Below are 16,126 nucleotides of genomic sequence, written 5' to 3' on the forward strand. Positions count from 1 at the left end.
TCCGGTGTTATATTAAAAATCATGACTTTTCAACTATCTAGATTTTCATGTGTAATAGCAATCACCTTATAATATAGTTTTTGTGATTGCCCATAGTTTGCTAAATAATGTGAGTTTTCATGTGGTTGAAGAAGATGAACATGTAATATGTTCACAACGACACATTAAATGTAATATATAATGCTCATTATTTCCTTTTTCTTCATAAAATTGTCTTTTATTTTCTTTTGGAGACATTTAAGTAGTGTTATGTTTTATAGTTTTTTTCTCACTCAGCTGGTTGTTTTAGAAAGTAAGTTATTCTTTAATTACCTTTTTATGGTAGTTTAAATTTTTTCTAACTAGGTTCTTAGATCATTAACATAATGCTTTAAATGGTAAATTAAATTTAAAAAAGGTGGTGTTTAATTAGATGTTTCTTAGTTTTACATTTTTTAATGTAAAAGTTTCAAAGTTTTAATTTGTAGTTTTTATTTTCTAATCATAAATAAAGTTTCTTTAAAATTTCACAAAAAGGGAGACTCTTTACGTGGTGCTATAATAAGAGGAACATAAGTGATAAACCATTATTATGTATGTTGTGGATGAATTTCGCTGGTTTACAAATAAAAGATTAAGAATAACAAATTTTTATTTTGAACACAGGTTATAAACTTGTACAAGCCAATAGGATGGAAAATTATATCGCCTCAAGTTTTACATCTTAGTGTAATTAAAGCACTAATCTAAATTGTTAATAGTACGCAAATAGATTTATTTTAATATGTTTAATAGTTTTATCTAATTTAATTAGAAGTTGACAATGAGTACAATTCAAATATATATTCATTCATTAAAATCATGACAAGATTTTGATTTATAAAAATAATAATATCTCAAATACAAACGGACAATAATGTCTTAAAAAAACTTAAGATTTGAACATGTACATAGTTTGTGATTAGAAAGTGATTTTAAAGAAAAAATTCTGTTTTTCTTATGTATCAACTAAGGAACCTATTTAATATGTTCAACAATTTTCACATAGTTTAAGATTAAGACTAATGATATAATTCAAATATATTTTAAGAATAAAGTCGTGATAGTAGTATGAATTTTAAAGTAAATAATACCTTTATAATGTTAATTGATTTTTATATTATGACTTTAACATATCTGCATAACCAGATATTTTAGTATTATTGACAATTAAAATTTATCAATAATAACATAAATTCATCGAACAAATAAACATATAAATAAATTACTAATGACCAAAAGTTTGTCAGTGAAATGCTTGTCATTAAATTTTATCGACAAATAGACAAATTCATAGATAACTATTGTTAAATATCAATTGTTTGGTCTTCTTCTTCCTTTTCTTCTACTCTCTTTTTTTTTCTCATTTTTCTTCTTCTTCTCATCACTTATCCCATTTAATGTATAATAAATATTTCGTCAATTTCAATAAAAAATTAACATTAATTTCACTAAATAGACTTATTGTCAAAATTATTGAAAATTTTTAAAAAAATATAATTATATATGAATTTATCGATAATTTTTTTAAAAATTAATTACCAAAGAATTTATTGACGATTTTAAGAAAAAAAATTATTATCAAATGATTCATCAAAAGATTTTATCATGATATGACCAAAGCTAAAACAGAACCTTTTGACACCTATTTTATTAACAAAATTTATGGATGAAAATATTTATTATTAACAAAATGTTATCAATAAATTTTACAAACAAATTTGTTAGTGACCTGTATTTCTATAGGTAATTAAAATATTATAATTTATTGATAAAATTTGTCAATAAATTTTATTTTACTAATTTAAAATTTTAAGTCAATAAATTCTGTCAATAAAAGCTATTTAACTGAACGATTGTTTTCTCATTGTTAAAATTCTGTCCATTGAAATCAAAATTTTAATTAAAAGTTTCTTGATAAATTCTTTTATATATATAAAAAAAAGAAAATATCAAACCATGTATGAGAAATAAAGACTTTATAAGTATTAGTATTTTTTAGCATAGTTTCTATAATAAGGTTCAATAATATATATATATATATATATATATATATATATATATATATATATATATATATATATATATATATATATATATATATATATATATAGGAAATGAGATGGACATAATATTCGTTATTTTTTATACGATTCTTTCGTGTGAAAATAATTAGGTAGTTTCTTTTAATAAGCATATGATCTAAAAAGTGTGCAAATAAGAAATGTTTATTATCTTTTTTCTATATAACGAATCTCCACTTTATATTTATAAATATATTAATAAAATAAGATACAAAATTTGTGTGACTTTCTTCTTTATTTTTTTTATTATTTATATTCCTTTTACTTTCCCAACCCAATTTAGTTTGTTCCTTATGCTCCCAGCCTTATATATATATATATATATATATATATATATATATATATATATATATATATATATATATATATATATATATATATATATATATATATATATATATATATATATATATATATATATATATATATATATATATATATATATATATATATATATATATATATATATATATATATATATATATATATATATATATATATATATATATATATATATATTATTTAAAAGTGATATATTGAGTGGCATAAAATAAAACTATATTAAAAAAATAAGCAGGTTTAATAGGCTGATACAAAATTTCAAGTGATAACTGATTTTATGTCATTTAATATATTTTATATTTTAAAATTCTCAAACTACTTTTTCTTTGAATTCTTTACAGCTGTTTTAAAAACGATTCATTGTTATATTTTTATCCTAAATTTTACATGTTTATATCCATTTTTTTTTCCTTTTATATCTGAAATCCTTATTATTTTGAAATATTTTTAAAAGTTTGAAAAACTATAAATATATTTATATTATATATGAAATACTTATCAATGGATATATCTTATAGACATTATGCTCTTAGAATATCTTTATCACAAAGTCATGGTATTGATTAAATTTCACTTTTTTGTGGTCCTATTAAGATATTACATTCACTTTTTGTTAATTTAAAGATTTTACAAGACCTAGTTTAGGGATATGTTTTTACACTTATACTTAATCATATATTTATATTATAGAATATTTTTATGAAAGAAAAGTTATTTTTATTGTAAAAACATTTTTTTATTCTTATGATTTAAAGTTTTATTTGAGATGTAGAATTTAAAATTTATTACCATCATTCTCTAACAATACAAAATATCTTATAATCTGATGTCAAATATTACCCTGAGATGACCTTGATGAAAACGTAAGTACAGAGAATCATGGAGAAATGAAGACCAATGGCTAAAGTTTTAGAACTTTATGTTTAGTCTTTTATTATATTGGAAAAAGTGACTTGAACACACTTTTATAAACAAACAATTACCTTATGCCTTGTGTTTTTAAAATAAAAAGGTGTTTTGAAAAAAAAAATTGTGAAACAGAGTAATTTTCTGATTACTTGATCTTTTTTAGATTGTCCAAGATAGCAACACTCTCTAGCTGTAAGCCAAGATTCCATCAAACAGAATATAGAGCTAATAAAAAGTTACAGCTGTATAGCTTATATAATTTTAGAGATGCAAAGTATCAGGTTATTTAAGAGTAGTATGGGATACACATTCATATACATGTTAACAATATTATTGTAATCATCACTGCTATTTCTCCTTTAAGTGTAGCAGTGGCTGATGGGGCTCGAGTAAACATCACTGCCATTGCTAAACATTTTCCTTGGACAATGCAGAACAGGGAATTTACCTCATATATGCTTCTAATTCCTTTAGGATGCTGTGATGTGGTATTAGGAATTGAATGGTACATTACTTGGAATTTTGATAAGTTGACTATGCAATTTTCTGTCCAGAGCAAGATGATGGTTTTGAGAGATCCTATTGACATTGGGCTGAAAACTGCTAGAAAAAGAAAATTGCAGAAAACAATTACTGGTGGTGTTCATTTATCTCTATTGCAATTGTGTGACCAAGATAACGATTTTCTCTTCCACTCCTTGACTACACATGCGGACTGCCAGCCCATTCCTAACTCTATAGAGGCATTATTGTTGCAATTTGATGATATTTTTCAAGAACCTACCACTCTGCCTCCTACACGACCTGGTCATGATCACAAAATTCCCTTGGTTACAGGCGCCAATCCTATCAACAAGCGGCCCTATAGGTATGCTAAACAGCAGAAGGATATTATTGACAAATTGGTGCAAGACTCTCTTAAATCTGGTATCATACAGCAAAGTAGCAGCCCTTTTGCTAGCCCTGTTGTTTTGGTTGGAAAAAAAGATGGCTCTTGGAGACTCTGTGTAGATTACCGAGACCTTAATAAACAAACCATTAAGGATAGATTTCCTATTCCTTTAGTGGATGATTTGTTAGATGAGTTACATGGTTCTATGGTGTTTTCTAAAATTGATTTACGGTCCGGATATAATCAAGTACGAATGGAGGATGGTGATATTCATAAAACTGCATTTAAGACCCACGGAGGTCACTTTGAGTATTTAGTTATGCCATTTGGCTTAACTAATGCTCCAGCCACCTTCCAAGGTCTCATGAATGATGTTTTCAAGGATTATTTGCGACACTTTCTTTTGGTGTTCTTTGATGATATATTAATATACAACAAGGATCTTCCACATCACCTTTCGCATTTGCATAGCGTATTCTTGACTATGCGCCAAAATTCTTTGTATGCTAAGAAATCCAAATGCTACTTTGGTGTAGAACGAGTTGAGTATTTAGGCCATTTTATCATAAAGGAGGGTGTATCCACCGAGCCTGCAAAAATCTTAGCTGTCCAGAATTGGCCTATTCCAACGTCCTTGAAACAATTGAGAGGATTTTTGGGACTTGCCGGGTACTATCGATGTTTTGTTCGGGGGTATGGTAGTATTGCACGGCCATTGACTAATATGTTGAAGAAAGATAGTTTCTATTGGTCTGAGGAGGCCAAGGTTGCATTTCAATCTCTCAAGGATTGTTTGACCCAATCTCCAGTATTAGCATTACCTAATTTTTCTAAGGTGTTTGTGGTTGAGGTGGATGCTTCAGGTTCGGGAATTGGTGCTGTCCTGATGCAAGATCACCACACAATTGCTTTTATTAGCCGGGTTCTCAATATGCAACAACAATCACTTTCCACCTATGAAAAAGAATTGCTAGCAGTGGTTTTCGCAGTCCAAAAATGGAGGCATTATTTGTTGAATAGACACTTTGTTATCCGCACAGACCATAGAAGCTTGCAGTATATCTTGAGTCAAAGATTGACACAGCATTCCAACAGAAATGACTGGTGAAATTAATGGAATTTGATTTTACAATTGAATTCAAACAAGGCAGGGAAAATGTAGTAGCCGATGCTTTATCTAGACAAGAATTTGTGGACTGCCAAGCTATCACAACTCTCATCCCTGAAAGCAACATGTTGACTAGAATTATAGCTTCTTGGCATAATGATGTGAGCATTCAAAAACTGCTCCAGGAATTACAAAAAGATACTTCCTCACATAAACATTATACTTGGACTCAAAATGAACTTAGAAGGAAGGGCAGATTGGTTGTAGGGAAAGATGGTGCCTTGAGAAATGAGTTATTGCATTGGGTACATGCAGGTTCTACTAGTGGCCACTCTGGTAGGGATGCTACATTAAAACGGTTGAAAGGTATGACCAAATATGTTAGTCGGTTTGTACTAACATGTGAGATCTGTCAAAAATGCAAATATGACACATCTGCTTCTCCAGGTTTGCTGCAACCCTTACCAATACCAGAGAGGATATGGCAGCATATCACCATGGATTTTATTGAAGGTTTACCAACATCCAACGATAAACAAGTTATATATGTGGTGGTGAACAGATTAAGCAAGGCTGCTCACTTCATGTCCTTAAAACATCCTTATAGTGCTACTGAAGTTGCTCAATCCTTCTTAGACAACGTGTTCAAATTGCATGATTTTCTAGATTCTATCACCAGTGACCGAGACCCCATCTTTGTTAGTCAATTCTGGAAGGATTTGATGTCACTTCAGGGAGTTCAATTGCACCTTTCATCCGCTTATCATCCCCAAACCGATGGCCAATCTGAAGTTGTGAATAGATGTTTGGAGACGTTCTTGCGTTGTATGTGTTGTGATACTTCCCATGAGTGGGCTAAATGGCTTCCTTTAGCCGAATGGTGGTACAATACCACCCATCATACTGCCATAAAGTGCAGTCCTTATGAGGTGATGTTTGGACAACCCCCTTCACTTTACCTTCCTTATTTACCAGGGGGGGTCAAAGGTGGAAATCATTGACAGAAGTTTGCAGAAAAGAGAGGAGGCCTTAAAGCTAGTCAGATTTCACATGAAAAGGGCGCAAGATAGAATGAAACAATTGGCTGATAAGAAGAGGAGTGACCGATCCTATGATATTGGTGATTTTGTGTATGTGAAGCTCCATCCATACCGCCAAATTTCTGTGGCATTTAGATCAAATGCCAAATTAGCACCTAAATATTTTGGCCCATTTCAAATAGTGGATCAGATTGGAGCAGTGGCTTATAAGCTCAAGCTTCCGCAGGGGTCAAAAATTCATGATGTTTTTCACATTTCGCAGCTTAGAAGAAAGGTGGGTCACGTACCTAGTTCCAACTCACTTCCTGCAGAGTTTGACGGTGTTATGGGGGGCAAAGAACTTGAGGAAATTCTAGATCGAACAACTGTGAAGAGGGGCAGCAAAGCTGTAACCAAAGTCTTAGTGAAGTGGAAGCACCAATTGTTAGAAGATGCCACTTGGGAATACTTCTTTGATTTGAAGAAGAAATATCCGAATTTTAATCCTTGAGATCAAGAATTTTTTTGAAGGCAGGGGAATTGATATAGGGATTTAAATAAAAGGCACGTGGTTCCATGTGGCAGTCAATACTTTAATTACTTCTGTTGCATTTCTGTTAGAAGGTAGTAGAATTTGTTATCCCTTTTGGTTTTCAAATAAATACTCTTCTCAGAGGGGGAGGAGACACACGATTCTTACCACAGAAACAACCTTCTTCTTCTCAAATTCTCTGGTTCGGATTCAGGTTTGAATCCCTAAATTCTTGAAGTTCTTCAAATAATCTCTATTCATAGACTTCCTATATCATCATCCTTTTAAAAGTTTAAAAATAAAAACTTATTTTCATTTAATTTAAACAATATATAAAGTTAAGTATATTTTCAGTCAAAAAACATTCGTTATTGTGTCAAACTTATGTAATTTTTTTAATTCAATAATCTAATAATTTAGAAAATGGAATATTAGAACTTATAAGTGTTTAAAATAATGAGATATAGTATCTTAATGTTGAAATAATTTAATAATATAAATAAAATTTCATAAACACTTCACATTATCTAAAACACTCGTAATATCTTTAAAATTATTCTCTGAGTTCTCTCTCCCTTATCTCTAAGAATTATAACTCATGAAATATCTGTTCCACGCTAGGAGGTGCCTAGAAAATCACGATAGTGAGTTCTCTACTTTCAACCGATCAGTATTTCATATAGAGTAAGTCAATTTCTGCTCCTTTTCTTTAGTTTTTAGTTTAAGACACATGCAAAGGGGATTCCTCGCAAGGGTCATTCAACCTCTCTTGTTAGTTTCTTGTTGATCAATGGTCCTAACAACATACCCTGATTATTTGTTTGTAGGCACAATTAGTGTCCTTTGATTTGTGGGAATTGTTTGTGGTTCTTTAAGGTCGTTTCCTTAATTTCATGTTATGATGCATGAGTTTATGTTTGCTATGTTGTGAGGAATACTGTTATGATGATTTGGTTGTAATTGAAATGATTTTCTTAGTGTTAATTGTGTTTTGATGAGTGTGTTTGGTTATTGGATGCATGATGACATTGATGATTTTGATTTGGACTCAAATGAGCTTGTGAATGTTGTTGTTATGAAGTATAAATGGTATAAAATTGATCTAGTATTGAGAAGTAGAGAGTAGACTGAGTTATAAGTTGGTTTTTAGTTTGAAAATGAGGTTTTGATAGGTGAGAAGTTGAGGTAATGGTCAAATGGGGAAAATTGTGTTTTTGAGTCTGTTTTATAGTCATTTGAAACTTGTTTAAGCTTTGAGTTAAGTGAAATCTGATGTAGAACTGATTGGTTGTGGATAGGTTGAATTTGTATGGTTTTTTAATTATTTTTGAGGATTTTAACTAGTGAAATTCTAAAGTAGAGGGTTTGTGTTAAAGTAGCGGGTTTGGGGTTTGTTGTTGGGTCAATTATAACTTGTTTAGATCCTTAAATTGCCAAGTTTTGTGTTAGAAAGTGTGGAATTGAGTTTAGACACTTTTGAGTGGTTGAGTTGATTTAGTGTACCTAGTTTTTAGTCTATTGAGCAAATTGATACTTCATTTTAACTATAAATATGTTTTAGTATAAATTCTATATTTAAGAAACCTATTTGATTTGTTGGACGAATCACAACTGCAACCAATAACTTTTTAAATGTTAAACAATTGATATTTGAGTTAAATTGTGTGAAATGATATAAACAATTTTCCCAAACAATATTTAACACAAAGAAAAAGAAATTAATAATTAAAAAAACTATATATTTATTTATTTATTTTTAAAATTTAAGAATAAAAATGTATTAAAATTTAAATCAAGAATTACAATTTCACACAAAACTAAAAACATATTTAATTTTATAATAAAAATAAACAATTGGTTCGGTATAACAAAGTCAATATTTAATGTTTAATGTAGTAAAAAATATTGCACTGTTAGGTCAACTGTAATATTGTGTAAACTCTGTTATGAATTTAATATTTAATAATTGTGACATATTTATTAATAACAAAAATTTAATAATTGTATATTAATATTAATGTTTTCTTTACTAAATACATATGATAATTTGTAAAAATAAAATATATATTTAATTATATTAATCATGAATGAAGTTTATGCAATATATAATTAAAGTTTTTACATTATCACGGTAATTTTTTTAAATAAAATATATTAATATTTATTATATTAAATTAGTTATTTATCCCATATAATAATATTTGCAAATAATAATAACAATCTATAAATTTTATAATTCACGTATTTGAGAGGAAGCTATTTCTTACACATAAAAAAAATAATTTATTAAAATTTGTGTAGCTTTAAATATTAAATAATTCTTCTTTACTCTCAAATACCATTAAATAGAACTGTCCTTTAAAAGAAACATTTCAATAATCATGATTGAACTCAAGTATAACTTAAATAAATATATTCACTAAAAAGTTATAATTAATAACTTGATTTAATAATAATACTATGATTGAACTCAAGTATAACTTAAATAAGTTTTTTATATATTCACTAACTAATTATAATTCATTACTTGATTTAAGAATAATACTGATATCTACCATCCAATGAAAATGTGTTTGTAATAGAGATTTTTCAACTATTCATTGAAGAGAGAAAACATAATGTACAAATATTTTAGATAGCACATTTGTTAGGAACCAAGAATTCATATTCATAGAAAATTATTTTTATAATTATATTATTTTCGTAAGTTATAGAGATTATAATTATCAACTTAATTTTGTACAATATAACATATTACTGAGTTATCTATTAATTATTTAATGAAAATTTAGATTCGTAGGTAAAATTAACTTTATGCATCACGAATATTTACTTATCGATTTAACTATGTATATTAATAGATATTATGTACGGATACTTTTGTATGTAATAAAATTAGTTAATCCACGGATTATATCCGTAAAAAAGGTTTGAGTCATTAAATAAGCATGACTTTCGCAAGAATATATCTACAAATAATTTTAATTAAATCCTTACATAAAATACATGTTTAGTTATATAGAGATATTACATACAAATTTAGATAAATATTATATTCGTTGATAAAATAAAACTTAAACTCTAGAGGTTTGTTGGTGGTGTACATTGGTAACGTGGGTGATAATCGGTTAAAATTGTTAAAGACCTTATTGCGTATTTTATTGAGAGATTTGAAATCATTAATAATCACTGATAAATATTTAAATATGTAAAGTTTATCGATAACCTTTTTTTATTGAAGAAGTTGATAATTCATTGATAGATGTTCATTGACAAATATTTATTTTTACCAATCAATAATAATTATTAATAATATACATTTTTTTATAGCATTCATCCATTCATCTCATTAAAGACTAAATTTTACAAAATAATTTATTTTATTTCTAAACAAAGTGTAAAAATAAATAAAAATAATCTTTATTTAAGATAAAAAAATCTAAACATAAAATAAATAAATAAAAGACTCATTCTAATTAGGTATATATAAAACTTTAAAGCTTAAAATAAATAATCGAGAACGGTCTAGTTATACGACTTAGAAAGACTATCTAAATGAACTATATAGAAAGATGATATAGATGAACAATCTAAAAAAAATTAATAATTTAAAAAACAATTTAGATAAACAATTTAAATAATGTTTAGTTTCAAGACAAGTCGTTCAGTACACACAATTATGATAGACAGTATGATACCAAAAAAAAAAAAAAAAAAAAAATATATATATATATATATATATATATATATATATATATATATATATATATATATATATAACAAACATTCAAATAATGAATGGTTTATGAACTATTATTGCTCCACTTTTAGACACCACGGATCTATGTCATTTCACTTTAGCTATGTGTGAAGAATTTAGAATCGTGATAACCTAATTAACCCTAATATTAATTAACTGTTTTAGTCAAATTATAAAGGCAAAGGTTCCTCTAGAAGCAAGATTACTATCGAATATATTTCGCGTCTTCTTGTTAAAAGTTGTCAGCCACTTTATTAGCATCATTATATGTTTCAACTATAACAGTCAACATGTTTTTTGTTTGTTTAATATTTGATTCTGGTGTTTTGATATCTGAAGTTTTGTACTTTACCCTACTATATATTTTTTATGTCTTTAATACATATATAAAAGTTTTTTTTTTTTTAATTCATGTTCGTATTTGTAACATTTTTTCTTCAAAAGGTACTACGGTTATAAAATTTAAAATTGCATGCTTAAAGGAAAATATTAATATTAAACGATAACGAAGTGCTGTATATCTTACAAAAATATAATAATTTAATTGGGTTTTTAATAATACATTAAACTATAATGTAAATATTATGATGACAAATAAACTTATTCTTGCAGATTTTGATGAAAAATATTCATATTAACTAAGTACGAGCGTAAACATAGATAATATCTAAATTTTTTAATTGAATATGAAAATAAGATAATTGGATAAATATCACTCTTTTTGTTTAAATTATTAAAATATTCATATTATATATATATATATATATATATATATATATATATATTATTTTTAGTCTTTAATTTTATAATTCACATTTTGTTTCTCTCATATAATTGTTTGGTTTGTCAAGAAATCTTTTTTCATCTCTAAGATATTTTCCTCTTATCACAACCTTTATGCAATTATGTTTAAATGATATATGTTAATAGTATAAACACTTGGTTTACAATATAATATAAAAACTTATCTTTTATATCTTTTTATTCTTAATTTTTGTTTCATTTGAAGAAATCTTTTATTTTGCTAAAATAATTTTCATTATTTCTCAATAGTTGAGCTAGTTTGCTATATGAAAAGTTTTATTTAGATATGTATTTTTTCTATCACATCATATCCTTATCCTTTATGTAATTTTATTCAATAGTTTATCAAATTGTTTTTAAAGTGATTTAATCATTTATACTTTTACATAATATTTTTATTTATTATTTATTTTTCTTATGTAAAATATTGCCTTATATTTTTTTATATAATTATTTTTTATTTTCTAACTTATTATCATTGCAATAGTATAACAAAATCCCATTTACTATAATATAATAATGTAATGTCATGAAGTCATGAATATTGATTAACATATCATCAACATACACTAATGTAAAAAAAAACATTCAGTTATGCATAATAAGTAGAGGTGTCATTTGAGCCTCTAGTCCATAGGTTGACAATCCCTTATCAAATCAAATCCCACTTTTTTAATCCACTTAACAGGTGATTTTTTAAAAGCTTCAACCCCCAAAACTCCACATAAAGTGGGTTGGGATAGGATTAGGATGAGCTAGTCCTAAACTAAATTAATTTATTTTTAATACATTTTTAATTATTTATTTTATTTGCTTTACAAGTTTAATAGTTTCTAAATTTTGCATGATATTTTATTAATATATTTTTTAATTAAATACAAATATATAAATATTGATTTTATATAAATTAAAATTAAATTTTTTTTTTTACCAAAATTTTACTTTCTTTTATTGTTTAGTTTATAAAATTTTCATTTAATATATGAATTTGTATATTTTTAATTTTACCTACTGGCAATATACGTAGGTATAACACCAATACAATATGTTCAAGTATTTTTAATCAAACATCACCAAAATATTATATATGGTCAAATTATGTTTTTCCAATATTATCCTTTTATTCTTTTAAAAATAAATGTATCCATCACATCTAAGTAAACTTTATTATGAAGTATTAATAACCAATTAAACAATATGAAAAAAACTTTTAAATTAATACATATGTTGTTTGTTTTAAAATTGATATTTATTTCGTTATATGTATAATCCACTCATTTATAATTTAAGTTATTTTATCATATTTATTATATTTAAATCAATATTTTTATATTATATTTTTTATTATGTTATTAAAGCATTCAATAATATTGAAAATTAATACTAAACATTATATATTGTATAGATTAAGAAATATGAATAATAAATTCTCTATTTTTTTTAAATTATATTTGTTATTATTAAAGTAAGTTTACGTAATATTAAAATGAAAAACAGAAAGCATACAACAATGTAGAAAATTTACTCATTTAAAATGTTTTAAATAACAAAATTATAATTAAGAATACTGATCTTCCTTCTTTCTCTCAAAAACTATATCAAAATTGGATAGTTTTCCTTTTAAAATTATAAAAGTAGTATACTTGCCTATAAAAAACGCCATATACCTTTAAATATATATGTATATCTAAAAACAAATTAAAAATACTTATATTTACAATAAACTAGAAGTTAATTATATTTTTTTCAAAATAAATATTTTTAAAAAAAAAAGATTTATAGACTGGTCTTGACCCATATGATTTTTGTGAATAGTTTGATCTTGTGGATTTTTTTATGGAGACTTCCTGATTCTGAGTTTTTCTAACCTCAATTCACATGTATCTCGTCAAACTATGTAAAAGGCATCACGAATCTAATAATAAGTTATATTTTAAAAAACGAGACCTATAAAACATGTTGACATTTTTTAAATTATTGACAAAATATAAGTATTAGTTCAATCTTAACAATAGTCTTTATACTTTCGACCGAACGCTGGAGTTGCAACCAGTCCGTGTTGAAGACGTTCGCACCAAATACTACAAAGGAAGAGACGTTCGCCTGGTGAAGATGGTGTGGGACGCAAAGACTGGTGATTCAACGTGGGAAGTGGAGGATGCTATGAGGGACTTGTATCCTCATTTATTTACGGGTAAGTTCAAATTTTCGAGGACGAAAATTTTTGTAGTTAGGGAGAATGTGAGACCCAGAAAATTAACTCTGCAAATTATTTGTCACATCACCATTAATACGCACGCCACGTCACTGCTCAGGGTAATTAAAACCCACTACTGCACTGAAAGACGCGCCACGTCACTCCACTGAAACACTAAAAGCGCACTTTGCACCGCATGCACGCACGCCACCTGTCGCGAGAGAAGCTTCCAATTCAGAAGTGGGTGTGCAGGTGTCGGCTTGAGAGACGTTCGTTCGAACGAACGTGGGTTTAACAAAACTGGGTTTTTGAAAAACTCTCTGTCACCTGCACCACTCATCTTCTTCCTCTGAACCCAACCTTTCGTTTTCTCCCGCTTCTCTCTAAAAACCTTCAACTTCTCTCTACTGTAGATCTCACGCCTCTCCTCCGATCACATTTCTGAACCGTAGGAACGTTCCCGGAGACGCGGACGTTATTTTGGACCGAACAGAATTAGAATCTAAGCTGGTAAGTCCTCTTCTCTAGTAGTTCGTCCATTAGGGTTTCATGCGAAACCAAGTTCTGGGTTCATGCATGAATTATATCTGAGTCATCTCTGATTTTGGTGTTTAGATCAAGTGAAAGTGTTTAGTAAAACTGAGGGTAGAACGCTGTTAGCGGACGCACCATACCCTTGCTTTAAGACGTTCGCATACTGATCCGGGTAAGGGAAGCTTATATATTTAATTTATACTTGCATGTTGTATGATTTGACTTGGATGTATGAAAAGTATGCCGATTTAGCTGTTATGAACGATCACTGATATTGAATATGTTTTCTGTTGTTTGAAATGCATGTTGATTTGGATACGTATGAAAGGTGTATGATTATAGTATAGTTTGATTTATTAATATAATGAAATCTGTATAGCATGAGAATTGATAATGGATATGAATTTTCAAAGTAAGAATCACATGAGAAAGGTTGAGTTAACTTAGTTGAAAATCTGGATATGATAAATTCCCTATGATAAATTACGCTCGTCATCGTACGGTCTTATACCGTTCGGTTTCCCTGAAAATTACTTAGAGTAGAATTCTTTCATTTGAGAAGAATTCGATTTGAGAACGAGCGTCCTTATTTAGAATTACTATGTTTGAGCGTTCGGCTCAGCATAGAAATGTCGTACACCTTAAATTGAATAAAATTGAAATAAGTAACGTTCGGTCTTATACCAAGCGTTCGTCCTAGCGCTCGGTCTTATACCAAGCGTTCGTCCTAAATAGCGCTCAGTCTTATACCAAGCGTTCGTCCTAAATAGCGCTCGGTCTTATACCAAGCGTTCGTCCTAAATAGCGCTCGGTCTTATACCAAGCGTTCGTCATAATTGATGCTCGGTCATCTACCTAGCGTTCGTCATAATCGGTGTTCGGTCACATACCAAGCGCTCGTAATATTGAATAATCACTTGGATAAAACAGCGTTCGTTCAAGTATTAAAATATTCATCTTCCTATGTTCGTTCAAATACTAGTATTGGTTTTTCATATGCAAACTTCTTCAAAGAAAATTTCTAAGTATTATTGAACATCCTTCTTATATTAAATCTGGTCCAAGATCTCTATTATGAAATTTTTCTAAGTATCAGTACACCTTCAATTGAGTCAGTTCATTTAACTGACCAAATAGATAGTCACGTTCGTCCATCCAGTGCCTTATTTGGACGTTCGTCCTAATCCTTCAAAGGACGGAACGTTCGTCTTTTTATACTCTTAAATCTAAAGATGAGAATGATGATAATTTATAAGAAATTACAGTGTGAACACTATATTAAATGATTATACGATTATGGAATTTGAACGAGCGTTCCAAGGAGGAACGTCTCAGATATGTTAAATATTAAATTTTGGTAAAGTATGACTGTGGATAAGTTAGGACTCGCTGTCCATCCTGATGTTCCGTGATACTCATCTTCATGTAGAGGAGGGTAGTCATGTGTGGGAACGGCAGGAGGTCCTTAGTCCATAAGTTAACATGGGCGACGTAAGAACGGACTAACCTCGAGTGGCAGCTGTTGAGTGTATCCCAGTTACTACACCACTCGGGTGCAAGGACGCTTGTAACTACACAGATTCATACAGTCCGGACGGTCGGTCTAGTATATATATATATATATATATATATATATATATATATATATATATATATATATATATATATATATATATATATATATATATATATATATATATATATATATATATATATATATATATATATATATATATATATATATATATATATATATATATATATATATATATATATATATAAATATGTTGGATGATGTTATATGTTGAGTTATGTGTTTAAAAGAGTTGAAATGTTAGTGAATGTGTTGACGTATGAATTAAATTACTTAAGCTTACCCTTTCGTTTTTCCTTGTGTTGTCTATTGTCTATGTACGTTCGTCTTGTC

Source organism: Vigna angularis, chromosome 10 (assembly GCF_016808095.1).
Source record: "Vigna angularis cultivar LongXiaoDou No.4 chromosome 10, ASM1680809v1, whole genome shotgun sequence".
NCBI classification, from domain to species: domain Eukaryota; kingdom Viridiplantae; phylum Streptophyta; class Magnoliopsida; order Fabales; family Fabaceae; genus Vigna; species Vigna angularis.